The sequence below is a fragment of the Somniosus microcephalus genome, chromosome 4 (assembly GCF_052327205.1).
Source record: "Somniosus microcephalus isolate GS21.2 chromosome 4, FLI_Smic_1.0, whole genome shotgun sequence".
Classification (NCBI taxonomy): Eukaryota; Metazoa; Chordata; class Chondrichthyes; order Squaliformes; family Somniosidae; genus Somniosus; species Somniosus microcephalus.
The window spans coordinates 46,034,495-46,045,581 of NC_140990.1; positions in this window are offsets into that span (position 1 = coordinate 46,034,495).

The window sequence follows — 11,087 nt, forward strand, 5'->3', positions numbered from 1 at the left end:
GGTGTTTAGTAAGCTAGACCTGAAATGGGGTTATCACCAGCTAGAACTGACCCCTGAGTCACGAGAAATCACAACGTTTGCAGTACATAAGGAAGTATACAGGTACAAGAGGCTGATATTCGGTGTATCTTCAGCTAGTGAGCAATATCAGCACGAGATAGCTAATGCCTTAGCTGGAATAGAGGGTGTTGAAAACATCTCAGACGACATTATCGTGCATGCACACGACCAGGAAACGCACGACAGACGCCTGCACGCTGTCATGACCAGACTAATGGAAAGTGGACTGACACTAAACTCAGAGAAGTGCCAATTCAACATGGACCGATTGATTTTCATGGGAATCCTGTTGTCTGAAAAGGGCATCGGACCAACAGCAGAGAGAGTGCGAGCGGTGGCAGAAGCTCGGGAACCAGAGAATGCTACAGAGGTGAGGAGTTTCTTGGGACTCGTTGGGTACAGTAGCAGATTCACCCCGCAGTTCGCAACGCTAACAGAGCCACTGCGACGCCTGACGAGAAAAGACACACCATTTAAATTTGGATCATAACAGAGACAGTCATTCAGTGCACTCAAGGAAGAGTTGGCCAGAGCCGGCACTTTAGCATATTTTGATAAGGACGCACCAACCAAGGTGATAGCAGATGCCAGCCCTGTAGGTTTAGGTGCAGTACTAGTTCAGGACCAACAGGGACAAGAGGTGCCAATATGCTATGTAAGTCGTAGTTTAACAGACTGTGAGAGGAAATACTCTCAAACAGAGAGAGAAGCCTTAGCTCTTGTATGGGCTTGTGAGAGGCTGCATCCATATGTGTATGGCCGAAAATTTAACTTGGTAACTGACCATAAGCCATTACAGGTGATATACGGCCCACATTCTAAACCCTGTGCCCGTATAGAGAGATGGGTACTTAGATTACAGCCGTACGATTTTAAGGTGATACACATTCCAGGCAAGCAAAACATTGCAGACCCACTGTCACGATTGCTGGGGGAGACAGCAAAACAGGAGAGACATTCTCATGGCTCAGATGAATACATGAGATTTGTAGCTGTGAGTGCGACACCAAAAGCACTCACTACTAGAGGTGGAGGAAGCATCTGCTACCGACCCAGAGCTGATTGAGGTATGGAAGGCAATCACAAACGGACATTTTGAGAACTGTAAAGCTTATGCAGCAATTGCAAACGAGCTGTGCGTAGTGGGGTACCTAGTTCTTCGGGGAACACGCATCGTGCTACCCACAGTGTTACACGCATGAGCCCTGGTGTTAGCACATGAAGGACACTTGGGAATAGTTGGAACAAAGCAACATCTCAGAACCAAGGTTTGGTGGCCTGGCATGGACAAGGCAGCTGAAAAACACTGTAGAGCGTACCATGGCTGTCAGATAGTAGCCAGACCCGACCCACCTGAACCGTTGAGACCAACACCATTACCGGAGGGCCCCTGGCAGGATGTAGCTATAGACTTACTGGGACCCTAGCCATCCAACCACTCCATTCTTGTGGTAGTTGATTATTATAGTCGCTACTATGAATACGACATCATGACCTCCACAACAACAGAGAAGGTTATCGATAGTTTAGAGTCAATCTTCAGCCGTCATGGTTTGCCAATCACCTGCAAATTTGATAATGGTCCCCAATTCAGATCTGAATTATTTAAAGAATACTGTGAAAACAACGGGATCAAACACCTGAAAACGACAGCAAAATGGGCTCAGGCTAATGGAGAAGTCGAGCGCCAGAATGCATCGCTGATGAAGAGAATCAGAATTGCTCAGTCAGAAGGACTAGATTGGAAACGTGAACTTAGAAAATATGTGACTGTGTACAGGAGCATTGACCATGCCACAACAGGAAAGAGCCCGGCAGAGCTGCTCTTTAAATGGAAAATGAGAGGAAAGCTGCCAGACATCACAGAGTCACAAGCAGACATGGAAGTACGCGACCGGGACGCAGAACAAAAAGGCAAGTCCATAATGTACGCAGATGAACAGCGGAGAACACAATACTCAGGGGAAAACTCTCCATTGGTTGGAATCATACCTAGCACAAAGGAAGTTGGCTGTGGTTGTTGGAGGTCATTCATCTCAATCACATGACATCACTGCAGGAGTTCCTCAGGGCAGTGTCCTAGGCCCAACCATCTTCAGCTGTTTCATCAATGACCTTCCCTCCATCATAAGGTCAGAAGTGGGGATGTTCGCTGATGATTGCACACTGTTCAGCACCATTCGAGACTCATCAGATACTGACACAGTCCGTGTCCATATGCAGCAAGACCTGGACAACATTCAGACTTGGGCTGACAAGTGGCAAGTAACATTCGCACCACACAAGTGCCAGGCAATGGCCATCTCCAACAAGCGAGACTCTAACCATCTCCCCTTGACATTCAATGGCATTACCATCGCTGAATCCCCCACTATCAACATCCTGGGGGTTACCATTGATCAGAAACTGAACTGGACCAGCCATATAAATACTGTGGCTACAAGAGCAGGCCAGAGGCTGGGAATTCTGTGGCGAGTGTCTCACCTCCTGACTCCCCAAAGCCTTTCCACCATCTACAAGGCACAAGTCAGGAGTGTGATGGAATACTCTCCACTTGCCTGGATGAGTGCAGCTCCAACAACACTCAAGAAGCTCGACACCATTCAGGATAAAGCAGCCCACTTGATTGGCACTCCATCCACCTTCAACATTCACTCCCTCCACCACCGGCGCACTGTGGCTGCAGTGTGTACCATCTACAAGATGCACTGCAGCAACTCGCCAAAGCTCCTTCAACAGCACCTTCCAAACCCGCGACCTCTACCACTTAGAAGGACAAGGGCAGCAGACGCATGGGAACATCACCACCTACAAGTTCCCCTCCAAGCCACACACCATTCTGACTTGGACCTGTATCGCCGTTCCTTCACTGTCGCTGGGCCAAAATCCTGGAACTCCCTTCCTAACAGCATTGTGGGTGTACCTACACCGTATGGACTGCAGCGGTTCAAGAAGGCGGCTCACCACCATCTTCTCAAGGGCAATTAGGGATGGGCACTAAATGCAGGCGTAGCCAGCGACGCCCACGTCCCATCAATGAATAAAAAGAAAAAGGTGGAAGTTGGCGACACGGTGCTGGTACGGCAGGACAAAGTGGACAAGTTCACCACTCCTTTTAATGCCACACCACACAAAGTTTTGAGTAAAACAGGGAGTCAAGTAATAGTGGAATCTCCAGAAGGAGCACGCTGCTCGAGAAACACTACGTTTGTGAAGAAATACAGAACCAATGGACCAAAGGAGACACTCCATGAGCAGGAGGAAACAGAAGGGACTGAGGACAGTATAGTAGACCCTGACACACATACCACTGTGACACAGGCAATACCCACTGACACCAACATGTCAGACATACCCAGTACAGCCAGACCTCAAAGGGTTAAAACAAAACCCCAAAGCCTGTCTGATTATGTCACAACATAAACTGTGCGAGAACTGCATGGGTGATGTTAAATGTTTAAACCTGGGAATTATTTAGTTGTGTGGTAAGACACAAGTTTGTAAAAAGTTTATAAATCAAATAAGTTATGCAGTGTTATTGTAAGCAACTGTTTGTAAACTGCAAGTTTGTTTCCAAGGAAAAGGGGGATGTCGTGTATTGATTGCGAGTTTGACACCAGTCAATACGGTAATGTAATGTGCGAGTTTAACACCAGTTAATACGGTAATGTAATGTGCATTGCATTATGGGAATTACCCGGGAAAGCTGCAGTCAGCCATTTTACCAATAAAGCGAACATCGTAGTTTGGAGCCTGGCTGCCTGGTTCTATGCTTGAATGCGTTCATACAACATTGTTCATACAACACATTTGGTCTCTTGAAATTGGACTGAGCAGTAATCGGAGTATTATGATTAGTTGATGACGATGATTTGACTTGTTCTGTCAGTGCAGTCTGTGCTCAGCACCATCGGCCTCTGAGCAGTAATCGGAGTATTATGAGTAAAAGTAAAAAGTAATCAGTGTGTGACGTCACCAGGGAGCAGGTAAGTGATTGGTTGGTGAGTATTTCTCTTTTTTAAACTTTAACTCTGTAGTTTAGAGTTACTAGGGTCTTTTCTGGTGTAGCAGGGACTGTAGGTAGACTATACAAGCGCCTTAGAGGTATCTTTAATTGGTGATAGTGAATTTAATTTAAATTAATTAAAGGGTAAGTCATGCCAGGAGAGCCCAGCCCCGTGATGTGCTCCTCTTGCTCTATGTGGGAATTCAGGGACACTGCCCCTGATGACCACGTGTGCCGGAAATGCATCCATCTGCAGCTACTAGCAGACCGCATTGAGGCGCTGGAGCTGCGGGTGGATGGCTTGTTGAGCATTCAGGATGCTGAGAGGGTCGTGGATAGCATATTTAGTGAGTTGGTCACACCGCAAGGAAGAGTTGCACAGGAAGAAAGGAAATGGGTGACCACCAGGCGGAGCAATAGAAGCAGGCAGGTAGTGCAGGAGACCCCTGTGACCATTCCCCTCTCAAACAGGTATACCGATTTGGATACTGTTGAGGGGGAAGGCAGCAGCAGCCAACTTCCTGGCACTGGGGGTGCTCCTGCTGCCCAGGAAGGGAGGAAAAAGAGTGGGAGAGCAATAGTGGTAGGGGATTCTATAGTAAGGGGAACAGATAGGCGTTTCTGTGGCCGTAGACGTGAATCCAGGATGGTTTGTTGCCTCCCTGGTGCCAGGGTCAAGGATGTCACTGAGTGGCTGCAGGGCATTCTGGAGGGGGAGGGTGAAACAGGCAGAGGTCGTGGTCCACATTGGTACCAACGACATAGGTAAAAAGAGGGATGAGGTCCTGCAGCAAGAATTTAGGGAGCTAGGTGGAAGATTAAAGAGCAGGACCTCAAAGGTTGTAATCTCTGGATTACTCCCGGTGCCACGTGCTAGTGAGTATAGGAATAGGAAGATAGAACAGATGAATGCGTGGCTAAAGGGATGGTGCAGGGGGGAGGGCTTTAGTTTCCTGGATCACTGGGCCTGCTTCTGGGGAAGGTGGGACTTGTACAAGTCGGACGGTTTACACCTGAACCAGGGGGGAACCAATATCCTTGCGGGGAGGTTTGCTAGCACTGCTGGGGGGGGTTTAAACTAACTTGGCAGGGGGATGGGGTACAGAGTGGAGCTATAGTAGGGGGTGATTTACAGCCAAATACAGAGGGAAAAACAAGTCAGCTGGGAAGGCAGAGAAAATATGTGAGGGCAAAAGGGAATATGGCAGGGCTGGAAGGCATTTACTTTAATGCAAGGAGTCTTGCAAATAAGGTGGATGAACTGAAGTTGTTGTTGAACACATGGGAGTACGATATTGTTGCTATCACGGAGACATGGTTGAGGGAGGGTCAGGACTGGCAGCTCAATATTCCGGGGTATAGAATCTTCAGGAGAGACAGAGGGGGGTGTAAAAGGGGAGGGGGTGTTGCAATATTAATTAAGGAGTCGATTACTGCTGTAAGGAGGGATGATATATTAGCGGGTTCCTCTAATGAGGCCATATGGGTAGAAATTAAAAACAAAAAGGAGGCAAGCACCTTGCTGGGAGTGTACTATAGGCCCCCAAACAGTCCGGGGGAGATAGAGGAACAGATATGTAGGCAAATCTCAGAGAAGTGCGAAAATAATAGGGTAATAATAGTGGGGGATTTCAACTTCCCCAATATTAATTGGGATAGTCAGAGTGTGAAAGGCTTAGAGGGTGCAGAATTCTTAAAGTGCATCCAGGAGAGCTTTTTGAGCCAACATGTAGAAAGTCCTACAAGAGAGGGGGCGGTACTGGACCTAATTCTAGGGAATGTAGCCGGGCAAGTGGTGGAAGTGTCAGTAGGAAAGCATTTTGGCGACAGTGACCATAATTCGGTGAGATTTAAGGTGGTCATGGAAAAAGACAATGACGGCCCGGAAATAAGGGTTCTAAATTGGGGGATGGCCGATTTTAATATGATAAGGCAGGATCTGGCCAAAGTGGACTGGGAGCAGCTACTTATAGGAAAATCCACATCAAAGCAGTGGGAGGCTTTCAGAAGGGAAATAGAAAGAGTACAACGCCAACATGTTCCTGTAAAGGTCAAGGGTGGGACCAACAAGCAAAGGGAACCTTGGATGACAAGGGATATACAAAAATGCATTAGGAAAAAAAGGGGGGCTTTTGGCAGTTACAAAAGACTAAAGACGGAGGAAGCCCTAGAGGAGTATAAAAAGTGCAGGGGCATACTTAAAAAAGAAATTAGGAGGGCGAGGAGGGGCCATGAAATAACACTGGCGAGCAAAATAAAGGAAAATCCTAAGATGTTTTATAAGTATATTAAGGGCAAGAGGATAACCAGGGAAAGGGTAGGGCCCATTAGGGACCAAAGTGGCAATCTGTGTGTAGAGCCAGATGATGTAGGCGGGGTTTTAAATGAATTTTTTGCATCTGTGTTCACTATGGAGAAAGATGATGTAGACATAGAAATCGGGCAAGGGGACTGTGACATACTTGAACATATTAGCATCGAGAGGGAGGAGGTACTAGCGGTTTTAGCAGGCCAAAAAGTGGATAAATCCCCAGGCCCGGACGAGATGTATCCCAGGCTGTTGTGTGAGGCAAGGGAGGAGATTGCAGGGGCTCTGACACACATTTTCAGAACCTCTCTGGCCACAGGGGATGTACCAGAGGACTGGAGAACAGCTAACGTAGTACCATTATTCAAGAAGGGTAGCAGGGATAAACCAGGGAATTACAGGCCAGTGAGCCTAACATCTGTGGTAGGGAAATTATTGGAAAAAATTCTGAGGGACAAAATTAGTCTCCACTTGGAGAGGCAAGGATTAATCGGGGATAGTCAGCATGGCTTTGTCATGGGTAAATCATGTCTGACAAATCTGATTGAATTTTTCGAGGGGGTGACTAGGTGTGTGGATGAGGGAAATGCTGTGGATGTGGTTTACATGGACTTCAGTAAAGCTTTTGACAAAGTCCCGCATAGGAGACTGGTCAAGAAGGTAAGAGCCCATGGGATCCAGGGTGCCTTGGCGCGTTGGATCCTAAACTGGCTGAGTGGCAGAAGGCAGAGGGTGATGGTCGAAGGGTGCTTTTGTGACTGGAAGCCTGTGTCCAGTGGGGTACCTCAGGGATCGGTGCTGGGTCCCTTGCTGTTTGTGATCTACATAAATGATTTGGATGAGAATGTAAAAGGTATGATCAGTAAGTTCGCAGATGACACGAAAATTGGTGGGGTGGTACATTGTGAGGAGGAAAGCCTCAGGCTACAGGACGATATAAATGGGTTGGTCAGATGGGCGGAAAAGTGGCAAATGGAATTTAACCCTGAAAAGTGCGAGGTGATGCATTTTGGATGGACAAATAAGGCAAGGGAGTACACAATGAGTGGTAGGACCCTAGGGAGTACAGAGGGTCAGAGGGACCTTGGTGTACATGTACATAGATCCCTGAAGGCAGCGGAACAGGTAGATGAGGTGGTTAAAAAGGCATATGGGATACTTGCCTTCATTAGCCGAGGCATAGAATATAAGAGCAGGGAGGTTATGATGGAGCTGTACAAAACGCTGGTGAGGCCACAGCTGGAGTACTGTGTGCAGTTCTGGTCGCCTCACTATAGGAAGGGTGTGATTGCTTTAGAGAGGGTGCAGAGAAGATTCAGCAGGATGTTACCTGGGATGGAGCGCCTCAGCTATGAAGAAAGACTAAACAGGCTGGGGTTGTTTTCATTGGAGCAAAGAAGGCTGAGGGGGGACCTGATTGAGGTGTACAAAATGATGAGGGGCATAGATAGGGTAGATAAAGAGGAACTTTCCCCCTTAGTAGGGGGGTCAATAACAAGGGGGCATAGATTCAAGGTAAGGGGCAGGAGATTTAGAGGGGATTTGAGGAGGAACTTTTTCACCCAGAGGGTGGTTGGAATCTGGAACTCTCTGCCTGAAAGGGTGTTGGGGCAGGAACCCTCACAGCATTCAAAAAACATTTGGATGAGCACTTGAAATGCCATTGCATACAAGGCTATGGACCAAATGCTGGAAAATGGGATTAGACTGGACAGGGATTGATGGACAGCGCAGACACGATGGGCCGAAGGGCCTCTTTCTGTGCTGTAAAACTCTATGACTCTATGGCCTAGAAATTCATTGACGCCACTTTTGGGGCGCTAAAGTGGGGCGTCCGCTAAAGTTTGCGGCCGCCGCCAAATCGATGCCACTTCTCCGATATTCATTAGCTTCGCCCTAGGAGTTCGGGCGAGCGCTAAAACTGCTGCTGGACGCCTCTCTTTGAGCGCTAAGCCGGAGGTGGTGATCGATAGCGCCGAGGCCAGCTCTTAAGGGGGAAGGGTCGACTGTGTCTGCTGCCACGCCCTGGATAGTGGAGCCCTCCAGCTAGGCCTGAACACTGCTGCTGGACCCAAATAGCGCCTGAAGACATGGAGAAGGCCCGTGAACGTGCGCAGCGCTTCTCAGAGCGTGATCTGAGTGTGCTGCTTGCTGCTGTGGAGAAGAGGCGCCATGTTTTGTACCCGGACAATGGCAAGAAGGCGACGGTCCGTGTCTACAGGAGAGCCTGGAGGCATGTCGCCAGCAAGCTGTCAGCCAACAGCGACGTCCCCAGGACCGGTGCCCAATGCCGCAAAAAGTTAAATGACCTCACACGCATTGTCAGGGTGAGTACCCTTTCCAGTGACCTCCTCATCCTTGCATGTGCACCTCACATTATGGGCAAAGGGACCTGAAAGCTCTAATGGCCAGCCTTCATCCAGCAGCTATGGGACAGGCATGAGCATCAATTGCACATTCTGCACTGAACACACTGGCCAAGCTATTCCACCATGGGAGGCAGTGCACACCAGATCATGGCGACACACTGGCCAGGCTATTCCACCATGGGAGGCAGTGCACACCAGATCATGGCGACACACTGGCCAGGCTATTCCACCATGGGAGGCAGTGCACACCAGATCATGGCGACACACTGGCCAAGCTATTCCACCATGGGAGGCAGTGCACACAAGATCAGGGCGACACACTGTACTTAGAGGCCGTCCTTTCTCTTGCAGGCCAAGCTGGCGAATAATCGCAAGAGCCGGACTGCGACCGGGGGAGGCCGACCCCATATCCAGCCACTCACCGACCTGCAACATCACGTGGAGCGCCTCTTGGGTGGCCGGGTGATTGGGCCCGTTGCATGTGGAGATGCCGACCCTGTTCTGGGCAGCAATGGTAAGGACATCACCTTTTGCACCTCTCTCGTCCCACTTGCGCATCAGATCTACATCCTTTGCCACTGTCCGACCAATGCGCTGAATGCCACCACTCATGCATCCCGCACTGATGCCCTCTCCTCACTCTAAAGCTACTCTTGTGCCTTCCTGCTTTCAGATGGTGAAAAGGAGGTCCCTGAACTTGCCAGTGACAGACCCTCCGAAGAGGAGCAGGAGGAGGAGCAAGAGGAAGGCGGCCCATCAGGGGAACCCTCAGCCGCGGCCACCCAGGCCAATGTAGGGGACACGTCTTCCCTGGAGGGCAGCGTGGCGGAAGTGTCGAAGGGGAGGGGAGCTCCTGGGACCTGCGTGCTGCAGAAAGGCGGGAGGGGGGTGGAAGCTCGGCGGCCTTCTCCCCAGAGGGGGGAAGCGTCGGAGGGGAGTCCAATTGCTGGGCCCAGTGGCCTCCAGCAACGCAGGAAGGGTCGGACAGCTCGGCGGCCTTCTCCCCAGAGGGAGAGTCCGGCCTCCAGTCAGGAGATGCTCTTCGCCGAGGAGATGGAACGCCTCGAAGACTTGTCCGCGGACTCGGAGCGCCGGCACACGGAGCTCATGGCGGCAGTGGCACGGTTGCCTGAGTCCATTGATTCCCTCTCTCGGAGTGTGGCCGAGTTCGGGCCCTCAGAGGCCACCAGTCGGGCGGAATACCGGGCAGATCAGGCAGCGAGTCGGGCGGAATTCGGGGCAGCTCTGTCAGCAACTGGCCAGGTGATCAGTGGTGCTGTCCAGTCACTGGCTGCTCTGATGCGGTCACTGAACAGGTCAACACGGGCACTCACTGCTGCCACACTCGCTGTGTCAGCCAGGCATCGCCAGGGCACCCGGCGCGCTGCAGCAGCACAGCGGTCTGTCCCTCGGCAGATTGGTGTGCATGCTGCAGTGCTGGCCCAGGCAAGTGCCAGTGTCTCAGGCGACCAGCGAGCGCCTGCCATCTGCCAGCTTGCCGCCATTCCTCCAGCCGCCACTGCCAGTCCCCCAGTGGAGCTGCCAGGAGCTGCTGCAGCGACTGATGCTGGCCAGCCACAGCTGCAGCAATCAACAGCCGCCTGCTCGACGGCCAGACCTCGACTAGGCCGACCCCCAAGGGCATCTGCCGTCACGACATGTGCCCCTCAGGAGCCTGCCCCCAGCCTTGCAGCAGCCAATGGCCTTACCTTGAGGCGGAGCAGCAGGGCGGGCAGGGGCCACCCAAAGATGCCCAAGGCATCGCCCTAGCGGGCCAAATAGTCGAATGTGTGGCCATTTGTGTTTGTTTCTTGAGGCCGAGAATTGGATGTTTGTTTTTTGAAGGCCGATGATGTGATGTTTGTTTTTGACGAAGGCCGAGAATGACGGCCATTTTAGTTGCCCTATTTTGTTAATCCTCTCCAGGTTGTGGGAGCGAGTAATGTGTTTGAGTGTATTTTGGGGGTTTCGTCTGTTTTTGGTTTTCATGTGGGAAGGGCCCAGAGTTTGTACAATAAACCATTTTATTTATTCACATTGTCCATGTTTGATCTTTGAAGTGTTTGTTGCCTTAACCGGCTGAGGGCTTGCGGAGCGGCTGCAATCATGTTCTATCATTGGCACAAGCCATTCCCTGACAGGGGGCCTAGAAGTGACGTTCAATAAGCCGCCGACGGGCGGCCCTTGGACCTTGTGCGTCCCTCCTGGGCTGGTACTCCTCGTCCTCGTCGTCCTCATGCTCCTCCTGCTCCTCCTCCTGAGGTGGTGGTCCAACGTGAGGTGGCAATGCCTGAGTCCTGCAGATAGCCAGGTTGTGCAGCATGCAGCAAACGACGACGAATTG